Source organism: Cupressus sempervirens, chromosome 10 (genome assembly GCF_028749045.1).
Source record: "Cupressus sempervirens isolate cs-2001-9-10 chromosome 10, ASM2874904v1, whole genome shotgun sequence".
Taxonomy (NCBI): Eukaryota; Viridiplantae; Streptophyta; class Pinopsida; order Cupressales; family Cupressaceae; genus Cupressus; species Cupressus sempervirens.
This window is the reverse complement of record NC_143127.1, coordinates 368,394,483-368,413,501: the sequence shown is the minus strand read 5'-3', so window position 1 is coordinate 368,413,501 and position 19,019 is coordinate 368,394,483.

Below are 19,019 nucleotides of genomic sequence, written 5' to 3'. Positions count from 1 at the left end.
AGGTGATCTCTTCTCGAATTAAGTACGTCAGCAAAAATTTTAGACCTATAGAAAACACCATAATTAAAAGATTGCACAACCAAAAATAACACAATAAACTTTTGGCTCAATTACATTCTATGAACATACATCCACAAAATATAACACACTTAGGCAAGAATCACTACACTCCAAATGCGAGCACCAAAAGCATATATTATTGCAGAATAACGGCGGCCCTGATTACATATTACATTCTCGTATTTATAAGAAATATTCTCCTCAATTTGTTTTGAGAGTGAGACATATCTTTATGCAATAATATGCTTCTAAACTAATAAAACAAATCTATTTATGTACAAACTAACTAACTGGTGCTAAGTAGACTTCATCCATTTTATATCATTAATTGGATGCATGAGCCTTTGCATGTCATAAAACAAAGAAAGCATGAAAGAATAAGAAAGAGAAAGACTTTAGATGATGTAGAAGTGACTGAAAATGGCAAAAATAGAAGCTCCATCTTCATAGGCATTCGTAGGAGTTAAATTGTTATCATAATGCATTTTCGATACATGGAAAGCTCTAATTTTAGAACTAGCAGTTAACTATTGGCGCACCTCTTAATTCTTCAAAATATTCCCAAATACTACTAAAAAAGCACACCTATACACTAGTGCACCTAGTGCATTAGCACACCTGGTGCATCTATGCACCAGTACACCTCAGAAGCAGGCTCCAAAAATGCAAAATTTCACTAAGTGTCAAAATCGAAATTCTGGCCTTTGGGTTTTGTTCCCCTTTATACCAGAGCTATGTCTGGGTATATGCCCTTGAATTTCTTAATGATCTTAGTGACTTGAGCCACATCTAGCAAATCTAAGGTTACATTAACCAGTACCGATCGGATCAAAGTGGAAACCATCGGTGATCTCTCCGTGGGTTTATTGCATAATGCCAGGAATGTGCCCAAATTTGTGTGTCCTAACTTGGCATCCCGGATCTCTAAGTACTCGTCCTGAAATTGTGATTTCGTTGGAACACCCTAAAATTTGAATAACACTAGCTTTGGAAGCATCTTGTTGACAAGGGAGATTGATGAATATGCCATAGAATTTGCACAAAAGTGATGTCTATTAGTTCAGAGTAAAAAAAAAATTGATAAATTACATCCCTAAAAGGTGACATGATCAAAACCCAAAAAACTAAATTGCCCAAAAACACTAAGAAACTAAATTATGACCCCTATTATGGAAAATTATGCACCTCTTCATTTTACCACATCTGATGCGCATCAGCACACCTTATGGGGTGCACTGATGCGCACCAAATAGTGATTTAGGCAATGAAGTGTTTATTTTTTCTTCAGGGGGTGTACAGTTGCGCACCTGATTAGGTGTGCCACTATGCACCCCAAATGCATATTTTTCTTTGTTGTTAAGTTTTTTAATATAAAAATAGGTGCACATTACCACACCTTTTTTGGTGCTTTATTAATTCTTTTACTTTTTCTTTTGTAGGGGGACTAAAAGCGAAGGGGCGCACCTCTATTGATGCAGAGCTGAGGTGTGATGGAGCTTGGGGATCACAAATGAAGGAAGGCAAAAGGTAGGAAGGAGAAAGAGGGGGAGGGGGGGGGGGGGGTTATATAGACCCCCTCGCACCTTTGGTGTTGCACAGGTGCATAGGTGTGTTGTTGTGCATCTATGCATCACCAAAGGTGAAATGCCTTTATATAACCTTATTTGGGGCACTAGTGCACTTGATGAGGTGTGTTGGTGCACCTTCATTTTTGCAAAAAAAAGGTCTTTTTCCTCTAAAACTATGATTTTTCCACAATAGGGTTTCCAAGTCGGGAGCCAGTCTTGATAAGAAACCCTAAAAGACTTCTGGACCCCGGTCTAGGGATCCAAAAAGCCAAAAAAGAAATCCAAGGGTCCCCATTTCCAATTGAAATGGGGCATGTGTTATGAAACCACAACAACAACCTTCTCCACACACCATGAAGATAACCAAGTGCACCATGCAAATGTCAAAGATGCTTCTGTAGAAACAAAATCTAAGACAAACCTCCAACATCTGTAAACACTCAATAAATATAATATCAATGCCAAAAACTCCCACTTAACTATGGTATCAAGTCACATTTGACATCATAACATCCATCTCCTTCATGAAGATCCTCTAGGTCTACACACAAACAACCAAAATGCTAGTACTATGTGATACCAAGATCTCCAAACCAAAAAGATATAAACCAAATGAGGAAATAATCTTGCATTGCCACCTCATCATTGTCACAAGCCCCCACTAAATTGTGTATCCAAACTATCTATGACATCATGATGTAAAAACCATCCTCTAACTATGAGAATCAACCAAGGCATCAAACCATCAAAGAACTCAAAGTGCACATCATGAACTTCTCAAAAGAAACCAAATAACCATGATCCTCAACCAAGAAGATATATCACCATAACCAAATCAGGAATCCAAACCAATAAACATCAAGGATGTACCTATCTATCCAATCATGTCTTGCCACAAAATTCATGGCACCATGATCGCATCCATGAACCGAGCATCTAAGTCTCAAAGTGTCCAACCTATTAAAATAAAATAGTCAACCACAATTTTGTACCATGACTATACCCAGTAACAACATCTCGTCCCTTCTACATAAAGAAAGATCAAAAAACCATGTGATTAAGGGCATATACAACCCAAATCAAAGCCACCAATTTGAATATGTATCAATAATGAAAGATCAATGGGCAAAGACAACCCGTATCCAAGCCATAAATGCAACCTATAAGTATAGATCACTTACAACACTACACAACTTGTATACATATCCAAAATAAATATTGATAACCATATCATCATGAGACCAATCTGAAATATGAACTAAGTATATAATGACATCAAACCCAAATCTCCAAAACATACAATGTCATAAACTCACAATGTTACCATAGACAATATATGTCATCAATTATTCAGATTAATATTTCACCAAATAAAACATGCCAAACCTACACCAAAACTGAACCAATGTATAGAGTCTCTAAGAGCTTTCAGTTGAATACTCGAAGTCCAAAATCCAACTCTGTATGTCTAAGTCATGCCCAAATTTATGCTCAAGATTAAAAAAAACATCTATTTTTCAGGATCTTAAAACCTAATCAAATGTCAAAATCATAGACTCAAAATTGCACCAAGTTATAGTGCTCTGAATTAGCTTTCCAATGACTATAAAAAGTCCAAAATCTGATGTCCCAAGTGAAAGTTATGGTCATTTTACCAAGATAGTATTTTTACCATTTTCACTACATTTTTTTTTGTGATGAAATTCTAATGGGATTAAATTTGATGGCCATCACAGGATGTAACTAAAAACCTTTGTATTTTTCTATCAACATGGTCAAGCTAGGGTATATCATATATCAAAATTTGTAGAAATGTCAACCTAGATCCAATGGTGAGGTCTATTTTTGCCTAGGATGTCATTTTTGCAAGCTTCCCCCTAAAACCCTCATTTAAATGAAATATCCAAAAAATTAATTTGACCAACAATTTCACATGCCCAAAATCTGCCAACATCCCATCATAAAAGAAAACCCAAAACCCTTAGATCTATAATAAACAACCTACAAAATCCATATATCTTGCACTTTCTTTTATCCTTTCATGCATTCCCATGGATTCAATCTAGGATTACAATAATAAAACCATAGCTTTGATACCACTTGTAAGGAAACTTGTAACAAAAAATATAATTATTTCCACATGACCTATGATAGATCTGAAATTAATATGTAATTGAAATCCACATGCAAGAGAATAGACAACATACCTACAAAAATGTGAGACAAGATATACCCTAGCAAACCCTCATTGAGGGAAAAACATAGCCTCCAAAAGCATCCATCACCATGTATTATTCAGTAAAAATACCATTGGAATACAACCATGAAAGCCTTCAAAGTCATAGCCACAATCAAACAATTCATGTGAACAAGCATGAATCCACACATACCATGTCATGCTTCCAACTTTCACAAATGCTCTCTTGGCTTACTTGTCAAGCCTTGTCTTACTCAACTCTTGTCTTTTTTTCTTTTTGTATTTTCCTACAACTACCCTTGTGGTTGCTTATATAGTAACAAGTCTCACAAAACCACCAAGTGGTATTATATAAACCATGTGCTACCTACCCATTGACCCCACAATTAATATTAGGCATTTAATTATCTTCCCCAATATTAAATAATTACATCAAATATTATCACAATATTACAATATAACTCATCAAGTATATTCCATGGGAATTTTTCCATGTCGCACACCCATCTAGGTACTCCTAGGTGCAATATTACATAATAAAATAAAATAATACAATATAACAATATTATGCAATGTGTGAGGCAAGAGCCTACAACACAATGGTAAATTGTGAGCCTCTGATCCAAGAGGTCTTGGGTTTGACTCTACGGAAACTAAATAAATAATAATAATTAATTACACATAATAATAATGAATCTTGGCTTCGGCCTCTTACCGATCCAAAAATATATAAAATTGTGCAATGTGTCCAATACCCATTATCTCAACACATTTAATTTTGTATGAGAGTGCAATTCTTTTATTTAAGTTTTTGGTCCTACAATTTGATTTTCAATTTTGATTTAAAGTATGGTTTAGTCTCTTTAATATATATTGTTGTTATACACATAGGTAAAAATTCAATTTTGGTAAATTGATTAATGATGCATGGATGATGTCTACATCTTGTGTATTTACACATGGTGAGCACATTACACAATTTATATAATACATGTAAAAAATTTAGCGTACAAATAGAACTTATAAATATATACTTTTAATAACATTTCAACATTCATTTTTTATGATGCAGGAACCCATTTGAACAAGTGTGTTCATCTAATATTTGTTTCATAAATAATAAATGAGTTCACTTGTATTCATCCAATTTTGTTTTAAATATGAAAGTTATTGATATGCAATTTTTTTCTTTATAACTTTAATGGTCGTATATGTTATTGTTCCCATGTTCAATTAAATATACTATTCATATTTCTATGTTCAATCAAATGTTTTTTGATATTCCTAAGTTCATTAAATATATTATCGTTATTCCTATGTTAAATTAAATATTTTTTTGATATTCTTATATTAAAATAAAATATTGTTTATATTCATATGTTTAATTAAATATACATTTGATATTCTTATATTCAAAAGTAAAATGTCAATTAAATATGCTAACATATAACTTGATAACATGACAATATAGGAAGTTCAAATAACATGTCTATTAAATATGATAATATAACGTGAAAATAAATCCAAATAATATGATAACAAGTGTTGAAAATCTGTTAGTTTATCAACATGTAGCCTATTATGACAAGTCCAAGTAACATGATAACAAGTTCGAAAAATATAATATGTGTCCTCATACAAAGTCCATCATAATAAAACCTAATGAAAGAGATGAGAGAAAGAGAGGAGAGAGAAGAGAGAAGAGAGAGGGGATAGAGAAAGAGAGAGGAGAAAGAAAATGAGGAGTGAGAAAGAGAGAAGGGAGAAAGATAAAGAGGGGAGAAAGGGAGGATAGAGAAATAGAGAGAGAAAGAGAAACAAAGGATGGATAGAGAGAGAGAGAGGGGGGGGGGAGAGAGAGAGAGAGAGAGAGAGAGAGAGAGAGAGAGAGAGAGAGAGAGAGAGAGAGAGAGAGAGAGAGAGAGAGATGAACAAGAAAGAAAGAGGAGATAGGAGAGAGAAAGAGAAAGGGAGGAGAAAAGGGAGAATAGAAAAGTAAGAAGGAGAAAGGGAGGAGAGAAAAAGAGAAGAGTGAGAAAGAGAGAGGAGAGAAAGAGAAAGAGAGGATAGAAAGGGAGAGGAGGGAGGGAGGGAAGGAGGGAGAGAGAGAGGGGGGGGTTTAGGAAGAGAAAGAGAGAAGGGAGAGAAAGAGGGGGAGATATGGAGAAGAGTGAGAAAGAGAGAGGAGGGAGAAAGAGAGGAGAGAAAAAATAGAAGAGAGAAAGGGAGGAGAGAGAAAGAGAGTGATGAGAGAGAGTATAGAAAGGGAGGAGAGAGAATGAGAGAAAGAGAGGGAGAGAGTAACATCTGATCTCATCTAGAACATAAATTAAATACATCTTAACATCTAAAACATAAATTAAATATGTATAAACCTCTAAAAAGTTAATTTAATGTATCTAGATATAGATAAGACATAAATTAAATGTATATATAAATAGAACTTGAGAGAGGAGAGAAAAAGAGACTGAGAAAGAGATGGAGAGAGTGAGGAGAGAGAAAGAGATATGAGGGAGAAAGAGAGAAAAAAAAATATGGAGGGGAAGAAGAGAGGGGAGAGGAAGAGAAAAAGAGGTAGAGTGAGGAGAGAGATAAAGAGAGACGAAGGGGGGTGATTAGAGGAGAGAGTAAGGAGAGTGGAAGAGAGAGTAAGGAAAGAGAGATGGAGGGGAAGAGGAGAGGAGAGAGTAAGGAGAGATAAAGAAAGATGAGAGACACAGTGGGGGGAGGAGAGAGATAGATAGAGTAGGGTAGGGGGGAGATAAGAAATAGTGAGGAAATAAAAAAGTAAGGAGAGCAAAAGAAAGGGAGAGAATGAGGGACGAGAGGTAGTGAGCAGAGAGAGAGTTTGAAAGCCTAAGGGAGAGAGTAAGGAGAGGGAGAAAGATATGAGCGAGGAGAGAGAGAAAGAGAAAGAGAGCAAGTGAAGAGAGAGACTTTCACATTTTCAATTTTCTAGTTCCAGAGTTCATTTTTCTATAAATAAAAAATTCTACAAGTGAACGATAATTTACATTTTTAAAATATTTTTATAGAAGTTTTTATTTTTTATTTTTTATTTTGCCTTGGGTTGACATTCTTTTGTTTTTTGTTTTTTTTCCTAAGGTTTATGTTTATGTTTTCTACCTACAATTTATGGTTTTATTATCTAGATTTTAAAATTTTAACAAATTTTAAAGTTTTATGTGTTTTATGCTATGAAATAATTATTTATGACAAAAAAAACATTTTTTTAATAAATGAAAAGAAAATGATTTTTTATTTAACAAATTATTATTCACAGACAAAAAATAATAAAATACAATATATATTTTAACAAAAAATCTAAAATATTGAAAGAAAATAAGAAAAAAAACAAGTGAGCATACCTTGAGAGTGCAAAACAAATGGTCAAAGGGGGTCTGGAGGAGATAAGAAACAAGAACTTGTCACCTACAAACTATGATCCCTCTTTTGAGAAAGTAAAAATGAGCAAAAAGGAATTGATTTTTTTAAATTCATTTTCAAAACGAGCGCCTAATTTTTATAAATTGATTGCCGATTTTTATTTCAATGCCCAAACCAAAAAGGGCACCCAATTTAGCTTTTTGAGTTAGGATACCAAAGCAAAATAGACGTTTGATTTTTAAGAATTGGGTGCCCATTTTTAGAGACTCAACTTTTCAACTTCCATGAAATTGAGACTCATCTTTGTGCTTTTACCCTTAAATTCTACCTATTTCTCATTGTAGAGGATTTTGAAACTTTGCATCAAGCATGTAAGATAGAAAATTGTATAGTCGAAGTCATAGATAGGGTATGCAAATTATAGGAGTTTTAATGTTGCAAGTAAAATTTTAGCCATTCTTATAATGTTAATAACAATATGTCAAAGTTGTCTCCATATTGTGTTCGAGATTATATGAATTTAACATATCAAGGATGTTTGAATTTTTCATGGTAGTTTCTATGTGATAGTGGTATTTGTTCATGGTCCTTTTTTCCAACAAAGTGTTAAATTACATTGTACAAACAACTATTGTATTGAGTGCATAATTTAGACTTGTAAGGATATGTTTGTGATTACATGAGTGGATTTGTTATTATAAGGTATTAACATGTTTTAAGTCCATTTGTTGAGCTTTATTTGCTAAAGGAATTTCTTTTGTAGTCTCATATTAGACTCCATGGCCCAAGAACAGGCACCAATTTGTTGTGAGGCTTGATATGTTTCCAAAGACCAAGTTCAATTTTCAAAAGATTTTTATTTCTATTATTTTGTTTTACTTTCATGGTTAAATTATCATAGTTCCACATGTCTTCAAGGTGATTAAGAATTTGGGGACTGAGTTTGAGAGAGATATATTTGACATTCATCTTTGTATGTGTTTTTGTTTTCTACCCAAGGCTAATATTTGTGTTACCTAGGGTTTAAAATTTGATTAGTTTCTCATGTTTTATGTGTTTTATACTATGAAATAATTGACAAAAAAATTTCTTCTTTTTTAATTAAACGAAAATAAAATTTATTTCTAATATAACAAATAAATACTCACAACCAAAACAAAATACTTTATACATTTTTAACAAAAAGCTAAAATATTGAAAGTAAATAATAAAAAATAAGTGAACATGCCCAGAGAGTGAAAAATAATGGTCACAGGGGGTCGATATGGTGATAAGAAACAAGCACCCATCATCTACAAATCACGATCTCACTTTTGAAAATGTAAAAATGAGAAAAAACGAGTAGTTTGGGTGCCTAAACCAAATCAAGCACCCAATTAAAAGTTTTGGGTTGGGTTATCAATGTGAAAAAGACATTTGATTTTTTAAAAATGGGTGCCTCTTTCTAGAGACTCGACTTTTCAACTCACAAACTTCCACAAAATTGAGACTCGTTTTGTGCTTTCACCCTTATATTCTACTTATTTCTCATTGTAGAGGGTTTTGAAACTTTGTGTTAGGCATGCAAAATAGAAAAATGTATAGTTTGAGTCATAGATAGGGTATGCAAATTGTAAGAATTTAATGTTCAAGCAAAATTTTAGCCATATTTATAATGCTAATGACAACATTATAAAGTTGTCTCCAAATTGTGCGTTCCAAATTATATGAATTTAACACATCAAGGATGTTTGAATTTGTCACTATAGCATTATTCCAACAAATATTGCATTGACTGCATAATTTGGACTTGTAAGGAGATGTTTGTGATTACATGAGTGATTTTTTATTTATTTTTAGATAGGTAATGGGTTGAAGCCTTTACAATTTATTATTATTATTGTTTGGATTGGTATGAGGCTGAAGCCAAGATTAATTATTATTATGTGTTGTAATTTATTATTATTATTTATAATCTCAAGTAGACTTGAACCCAAGACCTCCTATATAAGAGGTTCACAATTTATCATTGTGTTGTAGACTCTTACATAATTTATTATTATTTATTGAGATTAATTATTATTATTTGTTAAGCTCGAGAAGACTCAAACCCAACACCTCATAGATAAGAGGCTCACAATTTACCATTGTGTTGTAGGCTCTTGCCTTATATGAGGTGATTTGTTAATGTAAGGTATTAATATATTTTGTGTCCATTGATTGAACTTTATTTGCTAAAATAATTTATTTTGTAGCCTTATATTCGACTCCATGGCCCAAGAATATGCACCAATTCATTGCAAGGCTTGGTATGTTGCCAAAGGCCATGTTCAATTTTCAAAATCTCTTTTATTTATATTGTTTTGTTTTTCTTTCATGTTTAAATTATTTTAGTTCCACATGTCTTCAATTGTTTAAGAGTTTAGAGACTAAGTTTGAGAGAGATTTATTTTACATTCCTCTTTGTATGTGTGATGGAGATATTGTTCTTAATGAGACTATGCTTGAATCAAATGAAATGTAAGAAACCCATTAACCATATATCTGAGATCTATCCACCTTTATAGATTTGAAGCATGTTGTTTGACACAAGTTTATTCTACACTTGCACCACCCTCTTGAGTCGGGTGGATTTTTAAGTGCACAATGATGTTTGTAGCCTTTCTTGTTGGCTTGTCTTGATGCAGGAGCATCCTAGGTTCCCTTGCTATCCTGCTCATCTTTGTGTATTTTGATAGTTATTGATGAGTTACAATAATTGTCAAGTTATAGTATTGACCAAGCTCCTTGAGTTGGTTGAGTTCCTGCAATATTGGTCGAGCCCTATTGTTGTCGAGTTCCTTCAAGTACTGAGTGAGCTTACTACTTTGTTGATGCTCAGTTCCTTCTTTGGTCAAGTTTGTATGTGATTGGTTCTTAGTATGATTTGACTGTTGTTTAATTACAATCAGAAATATAATGTAAGGATCATGCATTGGGATGCATGTAGACCATTTTGAGGTTGGCCTTCTCTTATGTGAAGGTCTAGAATCTTTTGTAAGTTATTTTTGGCAAGTATAAGTAGAGGTGTTTAAGCTTAGGTTAAGTATCACTTAGAAAGTATAAATAGAGATGTGAATGATCATAAAGGAGAAAGTGTAGAGTTAGAATTCATAGAGATCATGGATCTTGAAGTTATAATCATCTTGTATTAGTTGTAAACGAAAAGGCCTTATAGTTGCACATGTTTGTTGATATCGTGATGAATCAATAAAGAATTTGTTGTTTCTTCTCGCCTTGGTGCTGTTCTCTGTTATTTTGTTTGTGTTGTGTTAACTTCAAAGGGTGTTTAGACTATTAGGTGTGCCTTTGGCCCTATTTTTCCCAAGCATACATGTGTCAAGTAGTATCCAAGCTTGAGGTTCATCCTTAAGGAGATTAGATCGTGTAGAACCCTAGTTGATTTTGGTTGTAGGGTGGCATATCTACGGATTTGACCTCTAACTCGTAAAGGGTTATGATCTTGTGGTAACCTATTTGTCAAGTTGGTTCGAGGTAGAAAAAATGTTGACAGTGCCATATTGGACATGTTGAGACAAATTGTAACCAAATTGGATGTTGTGGGGACAACCTAGAGGAGAGGAGTGTATCTTGATGATGTAAGTGATGATGAAGCAATGCCACCAAACCCTAATCCAGAACCTAAAGAAGATCAAGATGAGGAAAGATTGTTGAGAGTGTTGTCTAGGGCACATTCAAAGCATGTTGTGGAAGTTGTTTCTTATGATGGAAAATTGGATACTAATGTCATGTTGGATTGGATCTCTAATATGGAAAAGTTCTTTGAGTTTGAAAGCACTTTTGATAATAGAAAGGTGAAGATTGTTGTCACTAGGTTGAAAGGTCATGTCTTACTGTGGTGGGAGAATTTACAAACTAATAGACATAGAAGAGAAAAAGAATAGATTAAAACCTAGTTGAAAATGGTGAACAAGGTGAAAAATAAGTTCCTTCCTACTGATTACCAAGTTAGCTTGTTGAGAAAGATGCAAAATTTGAGATAAAAGAACATGATTGTGAAGGAATACATTGAGGAATTATATAGATTGGACATCATATATGGACATGTGGATGATGAGGTTGAGAATGTTGCAAGGTATCTGAATGGATTGGGATCTAAAATTCAAGATGAAATAAGTTTTGTAAAATTGGATAGTGTGGAAGAAGCATATCAATATGCCCTAAAAGATGAGGATATCTTGATAAAGAAGCATGAGAAAAGAAAAGAGGTAGAGGTGGTAGATTCCAAAGAGGCAGAGGTAGATCTTATGGAGAAGGGAAAATCTAACAATTCTTTGCAACATAAAGGAAAATTTGAATGAAAAGGCGATGAGAAAGGAAAGAACTGAGTAGAAATGTGGTAATTCCTCTCAAGGAGGTAGTAGATCATACCGAGGAAGAGGTAATTCTTACCCTAGAGGTGGTTTTTGTGGTAATTGTTTCATATTTGGTAAAGAAGGGCATAGATCCTTTGAGTGTAGATACTCTGGCGAGAGTGAAAAGGGTAAAAAAAATATTGTGATTCAAGGAGATCTTGAGGGTTCACCAAGTGGACCTGAGGATTAAGAAAACTTGATGATTAGGAGATCTTTTTGTAATAAAATAGTTGATGGGGAACTCGTCTTGAGGAGTGAGTCTTTCGAAGACTAGATGTAAGATGGTAGGAAAATGTTGCAAAGTGATTGTTGACAGTGGCAGTTCACCAAATTTTGCATCAGAGGAGTTGGTTACAAAGTTATAGTTGTAGAGGTTGAGACACCCTAAACCCTATCATGCTTCATGGATCAAGGATAAGCATAAGTTGTCGGTAAGTGAACAATGTGTTGTGAAATTCAAGATTGGAAATTACTTTGATGAAGTTTTGTGTGATATTATGCCCATGGATTGTCATCATGTTCTATTGGGTAGACCTTGGCAGTATGACAGACATGTTGTGCATGATGGTAGATTAAATCAATATACCCTTTGGGTGAAAGGAGTAAATAAAAAATTGTTGCCTTTGATTGAAGTTCTAGATGAGGTAAATTATACTTCTATTAGAATTTGCATGGTCAATGGGAAATAATTTGAGAAGGAAATGAAGAGGAACCAAGTTTGTTTTGTTGTAATCCCTATAGGGACAAGTTGTAATAGTAATGGTCAAGTGTCAAACAATAGTAATGGCTAAGTGACATAAAACATAAATGGTCGAGTGACAGAAGACAACAGAGGCTAAGTGATAATAGAAGCTAACAGTCTTAGCCGAGTGTCAACAGAAATTGAAAACTTGTTGAATGAGTACAAAGAGATTATTGTAGTTGATATCCCTGATGGTTTGCCACCAGTAAGAAGTATAAGTCATTGTATGGGTCTGATTCCTCAAGATAGTTTACCGAATAAAGCACCATATAGATTAACACCTACTAAGAATGAAAAACTTAATAGACAAGTGCAGGAGTTGTTGCAGAGAGGTTTGATCAGAGAAAATTTGAGTCCATGTGTTGTATCTACTATATTGGCACCTAAGAAGAATGGAGAATGGAGGATGTGTATTGATTCCAGAGTTATTAACAAGATAACAGTGAAATATAGGTTTCCTATGCCAAGGATGGATGACATAATGGATTGTTTGAGTGGAACAAAGTATTTTACCAAGATTGATTAGAAGAGTGGTTATCATCATATAAAAATTAGAGAAGGTGACAAGTGGAAGGTTGATTTCAAGACAAAGGATGGTTTGTACGATTGGTTGGTTATGTCTTTCGGTAGACTAATGCACCAAGTACTTTCATGAGGTTGATGAATGAAGTTCTCAAAAGATTTTTGGGTAAGTTTGTGATTGTTTACTTGGGTGATATTCTAATATTCAGTAAGACTAAGGAAGAATATCTTGAGCATATGAGGCAAGTATTGCAAAGGCTAAAAGAGGAGAAGTTGGTGATTAATTTGAAGAAGTGTTCCTTTATGCAAGAGGAAATTGTGTATATGGGATTTGTGATTTTAGATGATGGTTTGCAAATGGATCCTTATAAGGTTAAAGCAATTCTAGAGCATCCTACTCTTGAGAATGTGGATGAGGTAAGATCATTTCATGGTTTGGCTCGTTTCTACACAGTTTATCAAGAATTCCAGCTCTATTTGTAATGTTATGACTAAGACTATGAGAGGAGATAAAAATGATTTAAAGTGGACACATAGAGTTGACAAGAGTTTTGAGACTTTGAAACAAAAGGTTTTTGAGTTACCTATATTGGCTTTGCATTATTTCAATAAGGTATTTCAAGTTGAGTGTGATCCAAGTGGTAGTGCAATAGGAGTTGTGTTGAATCAAGAAGGTAAACATGTTGCTTTCTTTAGTGAGAAATTGAAGGATACTAAAAGGAAGTATTATGTGTATGACCAAGAGTTCTATGCTATTGTTCAAGCCTTAAAGAAGTAGAGACATTATTTGATTCCTAAGGAGTTTGTGTTATGTACTGATCATAAAGATTTATAGTATTTGGGAAGTCAACATAAATTCAATTGAAAAGACATATGAAGTGGGTTGAGTACTTGTAAATTTTCACAATTGTGATAAAGCATAAAAGTGGAGTCACTAACTGAGTTGCAGATGCATTGAGTAGAAGACATTATTTGTTGACTGAGATGAAGGATTTGTATGAAACTAACCCAAATTTTTCTAAGGTGTAGAGAGAGTGCAAAGCACCGAATATATCAAATCAACCGAGTAAGTATGATGAGTATTTTATTCAAGAAGGAATGTTGTTCACAAGAATTCAATTATGTATACCAAGAAGTTAAATGAGGGTTAATCTAATTAAGGAAAAGCATTGTGGTGGATTGGCTGGACATTTTGGTATTGATAAGACATTTAGTTTGCTTAAGGATAAATATTACTGTCTACAAATGTATAAGGATGTTCAGAAGTTTTTTAGGAGTTGTGGAATTTGTCAAGTTGCAAAAGGAGCAAGTCAAAATATTGGACCGTATACACCTATTTCTATTCTTGAGAAACCTTGGAGTGACATAAGTATGGATTTTGTTCTTGGATTACATAAGACAATAAGAGGGTATGATTCCATATTTGTTTTTGTGGATAGATTTTCTAAGATGGCACATTTCATACCATGTAAGAAGACATCTGATGTAGTGCATGTTGCAGAGATTTTCTTCAAAGAGATTGTTAGGTTGCATGGATTACCAAGAAGTATTATCTCTAACTGAGATAAAAATTTTGTGAGTTATTTCTGGAGGCCTTTGTGGAAGAAGACAGATACTAAGCTGAAGTTTAGTTATACATTCCATCCATAGACAAAAAAACAAACAAAGGTCGTGAATAGAAGCTTGGGTAATTTATTGAGATGTTTAGTTGGTGATACGTCAAGTAATTGAGATATGGTACTAGCTCAAGCTGAGTTTGCATATAATAATTCTTTGAATAGGACTACTGGGAAAACATCTTTTGAGATTGTTATTGGAATGCAAATTAGAAGTATATTGGATTTGAGGGATGTTGCAGGTGAAGAGAAGAGAAGTGTTGAAGGGGAAGTAATTGTTGATTTTATGAAGTCTTCGCACAAGGAAGTGAAGTTGAGGTTGGAACATAGAAATCAGAAGATGTGCAAACAAGTCTAGAAGCATCATATTTTTGAAGTTGGTGATGAGGTAATGGCTCATTTGAAGAAAGGTAGATTTCTTGTTGGAACATACAGTAAGTTGAAGATGAAGAAGTTTGGTCCTTATAGAATCTTGAGGAAGTTTGATAGTGGTAATGCTTATGAAGTTGAGTTACCTAATGACATGGATATATCTCCTATATTCAATGTTGCTAATTTGCATAAGTATCGTGATTCAAATGAAGAAGTTGTTGTACCAAATGATTATCCTAAGAAGCAAATTGAAGAGGTTGAATAAATATTGGTTCAGAGAGTTGGTAAGAGCACAAGAGGAAAATATTACCATGAATATTTGGTTAAGTGGAAGAATAGATCAGTGGAAGATGGTACATGGATTTCTCAATCAAGTTGGATCCAACTCCAGTTGTGACATCTCAATGGTTCAGGAGAATCATTTCTTTCAACCTGGTTGTATGATGCAGGAGCATCTTGGGTTTCCTTGCTATCCTGCTCATCTTAATGCATTATGTCGGTTATTGTTGAGTTGCAGCTATTGTCGAGTTGCAATATTGACCAAGCTCCTTGTGTTGGTCAAGTTCCTACTGTATTGGTTAAGTTCTTGTTTTGGCTGAGCCTTGTTATTATTGAGTTCCTTTAAGTGTTAAGTGAGCTCACTAGTTTGTTGATGCTCAGTTCCTTCTTTGACCAAGTTTTTTTGTGATTGGTTATTAGTTTGAGCCGAATTGTTCTTTTAATTAGAATCATGTATTTAATGTAAGGATAATGCATTGGGATGTGTGCATATTGTTTTGAGGTTGACCTTCTCTTATATAAAGGTATAGAATCTTATATAAGCCATTTTTGGCAAGTATAAGTAGAGGTGTTTAGGCTTAGGTTAAATATGGCTTAGAGAGTCTGGACAAAGATGCAAATGATTATAGAGGAGAAAGTCTAGAGTTAGAATTTACAAAGATTGTGGATCTTGAAGTTATAATAATCTTGTATTGGTCATAACCTAGAAGGCCTCATAGTTGGGCACCTTTGTTGATATCATGATGAATCAATAAAGAATTTGATGTTTCTTCTCTCTTTGGTGTTGTTCTTTGTTAGTTTTCTTTTGTTGTGTTAGCTCCACAGGGTGTTTGGACTATTAGGTGTGCCTTTGACTCTAATTTTTCCAACCATACCTACGTCATTTCTTGTCTATAGTTTATTGATAGTGTACATTCCTTGTCCTAAATCCGTGATCCTTTGGTTTAGCATTTTGTTTATCCTTAGGATTGAATGTTTAAGAAAAAAAATATCAACACCACCATGTATTTATAATATTAAATACATTGTCATTCAAAAACTTAGGATTGAAAATTTAACCACAAAAATTTAAAGCATTATAATTTTTTAATAAAAAATGAATGACAAATTAATTTTGTAATTAAAATCAACCAATAGAATAAAAATTACTTTATGTTTTATAAATTATTATTTTAATTTTTTTCATTAGTAAACACTTTTATCAATATCTTATTAATATTTAAAAAATTCACATTATTTTTTCTTTGTACGAGGGGAAAAGAACAAGGAAGAGAATCCCTATTATTGCCCGGGACGTTACCGTTGTGTCTACATGTTGATACATTTTCTTTGTTTATTAACAAAGGTCTTTGAGAGTGTATACCCTCCCTTACATATGAATCAAGTTTAGTACATCTTTACATCATCTCATCACTTACATATTTTGAGAAGGTATGCCTTCTTTTACAGTTTGACCATGATTAGTTTGTAATTGCACTTTAATTATAGAGATATCACATTAGCTTGCAGGTTCAAATCCTTTCTTTCCTTGATGTATTTCTAGAAATTTGTTGCCTTGGTATTTTACTGGGTCCAAAGTTCAAAATTTTAAGTTAAATGGGAAGAGAAAATTAAAACGACCCATACTTATTCTCTCTCCTTGAACCAACTCTTACTCTTTCTCCATGAACCATAACCTTTTGAAAAGTTAAGGTTAGAGAGTTAGAGTTGGGGAGTTCGAGTTAATGAGTTGGCCTTTCTCACTCTCTCTCTCTCTAAACCAACTTTTACTCTCTCTCCATGAACCTTAACTTTCTAACAAGTTAGATTTCGGATTTGAGTTTTGGCCTTAGCTTTTTGCCCTAATCCTAACCCAAACTTTTGAGCCTGAACTCCAACATTCAAAAACTATCAGTTTGACATAAAGTTGAAAGATATGATTTGAAGCTAATCTTTGATAGAGGTTTGAAACCAAGAATAGTGCCATGAAAGGTATTCTTTAAATGAATGCAAAAGTTTTGTGGAGGAGTATGAGAAGCTTCAATGGAAATCTATGTGCAAAGGAATTTCCATGGATCAATTAAAATTGTTCATTTGAACATATTGCAAGTAGTGAATCTAGATTTGGTAATGAGTGTTTAGAACCATAAACATATGCCCTCTTTTCACTAAATGCACACAACGTAAAGAAATCATATGAGTCGGTTAACATTTGGCAGTAGTAATGAAATGGATTTTGATTGACCATTCTTGTAGATATAGATTATTGAAATTTAATCACAATGTTATCATAAGGAGGACAAATCATTAGACTAAATATGATTGGTTATGCAAGTGCTTCGACAAGTCAGTGAGTTGTTTGAAATAGAGTTTGAAGTGTTTGATTATTGAACATGCACAGTGGAAGCATTATCAAGGCATGTGAATCATTTGACTAAATTCCATCATGCATCATTGTAGAATCAGAAGCTCATTGTGGGATCATGAGCTCTAGCACTCGAATTATTTGAAAGAAATTCCCAAATGAAGAAGTTAATATTATGCTTCAAGTGTGATGGAGTATGTTTGTTTCACACCTAAAACACATGTTACAAAATAAATATTTTGTGTTTCAAAATTTAGCATGCCATAATAATGACAAATGATGGTTGCGCTTGAACTTGGGGTCATGATTATTATCACAGTTCAATGGGATTTTCTCTTGGTACAAGTTAACCACTGTAGTCACACACAATCAGACACTCCCTATAAGTGTGTTTCCACCTTGGTGAAGAAGATCCAAATCACAAAATGGAAGAATAATTTCTAAGGAATTGGAACTATCTAGTCTTTAGTGTGAGGTTCTTGATGGACAGGGTACTACAACCAATACACAACTAATTACTCCAAATATATTATTATTAAAATAAATATTGTCACATTCCAAATTTAAACTTATAACTTTTATCTTCAAATTTAATTATTTTATTTAATTAATTTCCCAATTAATTAAATAAAATAAATATTTATATATCATATTAATTTTTTATTAAATTAAACCATTAATTAAATATTTTAATTAGGCTTTAATTAATAGAAAATACTCAAAAGACTCACAAGGGTAAAATATGAAAATCCATCATAGCCAAAATACATACAAAATCAAACCAAGGGTTTATATCACGAATTACATTATCCAACGTATTCGGAGGGTACTCAACTCAGATACTTGTCCTAATTTTCAATCAGGACAAATGGCTTAAAGGGTTGGGATTTGGACTTGAGAATTTATCTCCCCTCTCTTACCATTGAGATAATGTGATAGGGTATGCTCATCTTCACAATCCAGGGAAGTCGATACCCAGTAATTGCAACCTGCATAAAAACCATGCATGTACAAGCACAATATATACTAAACTAAATAGGCAATGGTAGGAAGTCGTGCACCGTGTAGATCCCGACTAGCAGGTGACTACGACTCCCTTCCTTAACCACATCAGACATGCCATACATAAGAACAAACACACACACACCATACACATGCAAGTATGGGGTAAGTATCCATAAGCAAAACACATATGATAATAAATCATATTACTAATCATCATTAATAACTGCAAACACTAAAAATAATCATCATGCATACATGAAATGTAAAGTACCAAGTAATCTCATCACATATCAACTAAATCCATAGCACAATATCTGATAGTCTCAAATCAACATAAAACTATCCTAAAAGAGTTCGACAATGATAGAAAAATGCGAACTAGGGGCAGGCACTACATCCACCCACCCTGGAATTAGGCTTATTCCTGGAAGCCTGCAAGAATGAAAAAACCAAGATACTCACTATGCGGGTCCCATTGAACCCTTTTCCTCTAGTAGGGAAATATGATTCCACTAGTGACACTACAACACACT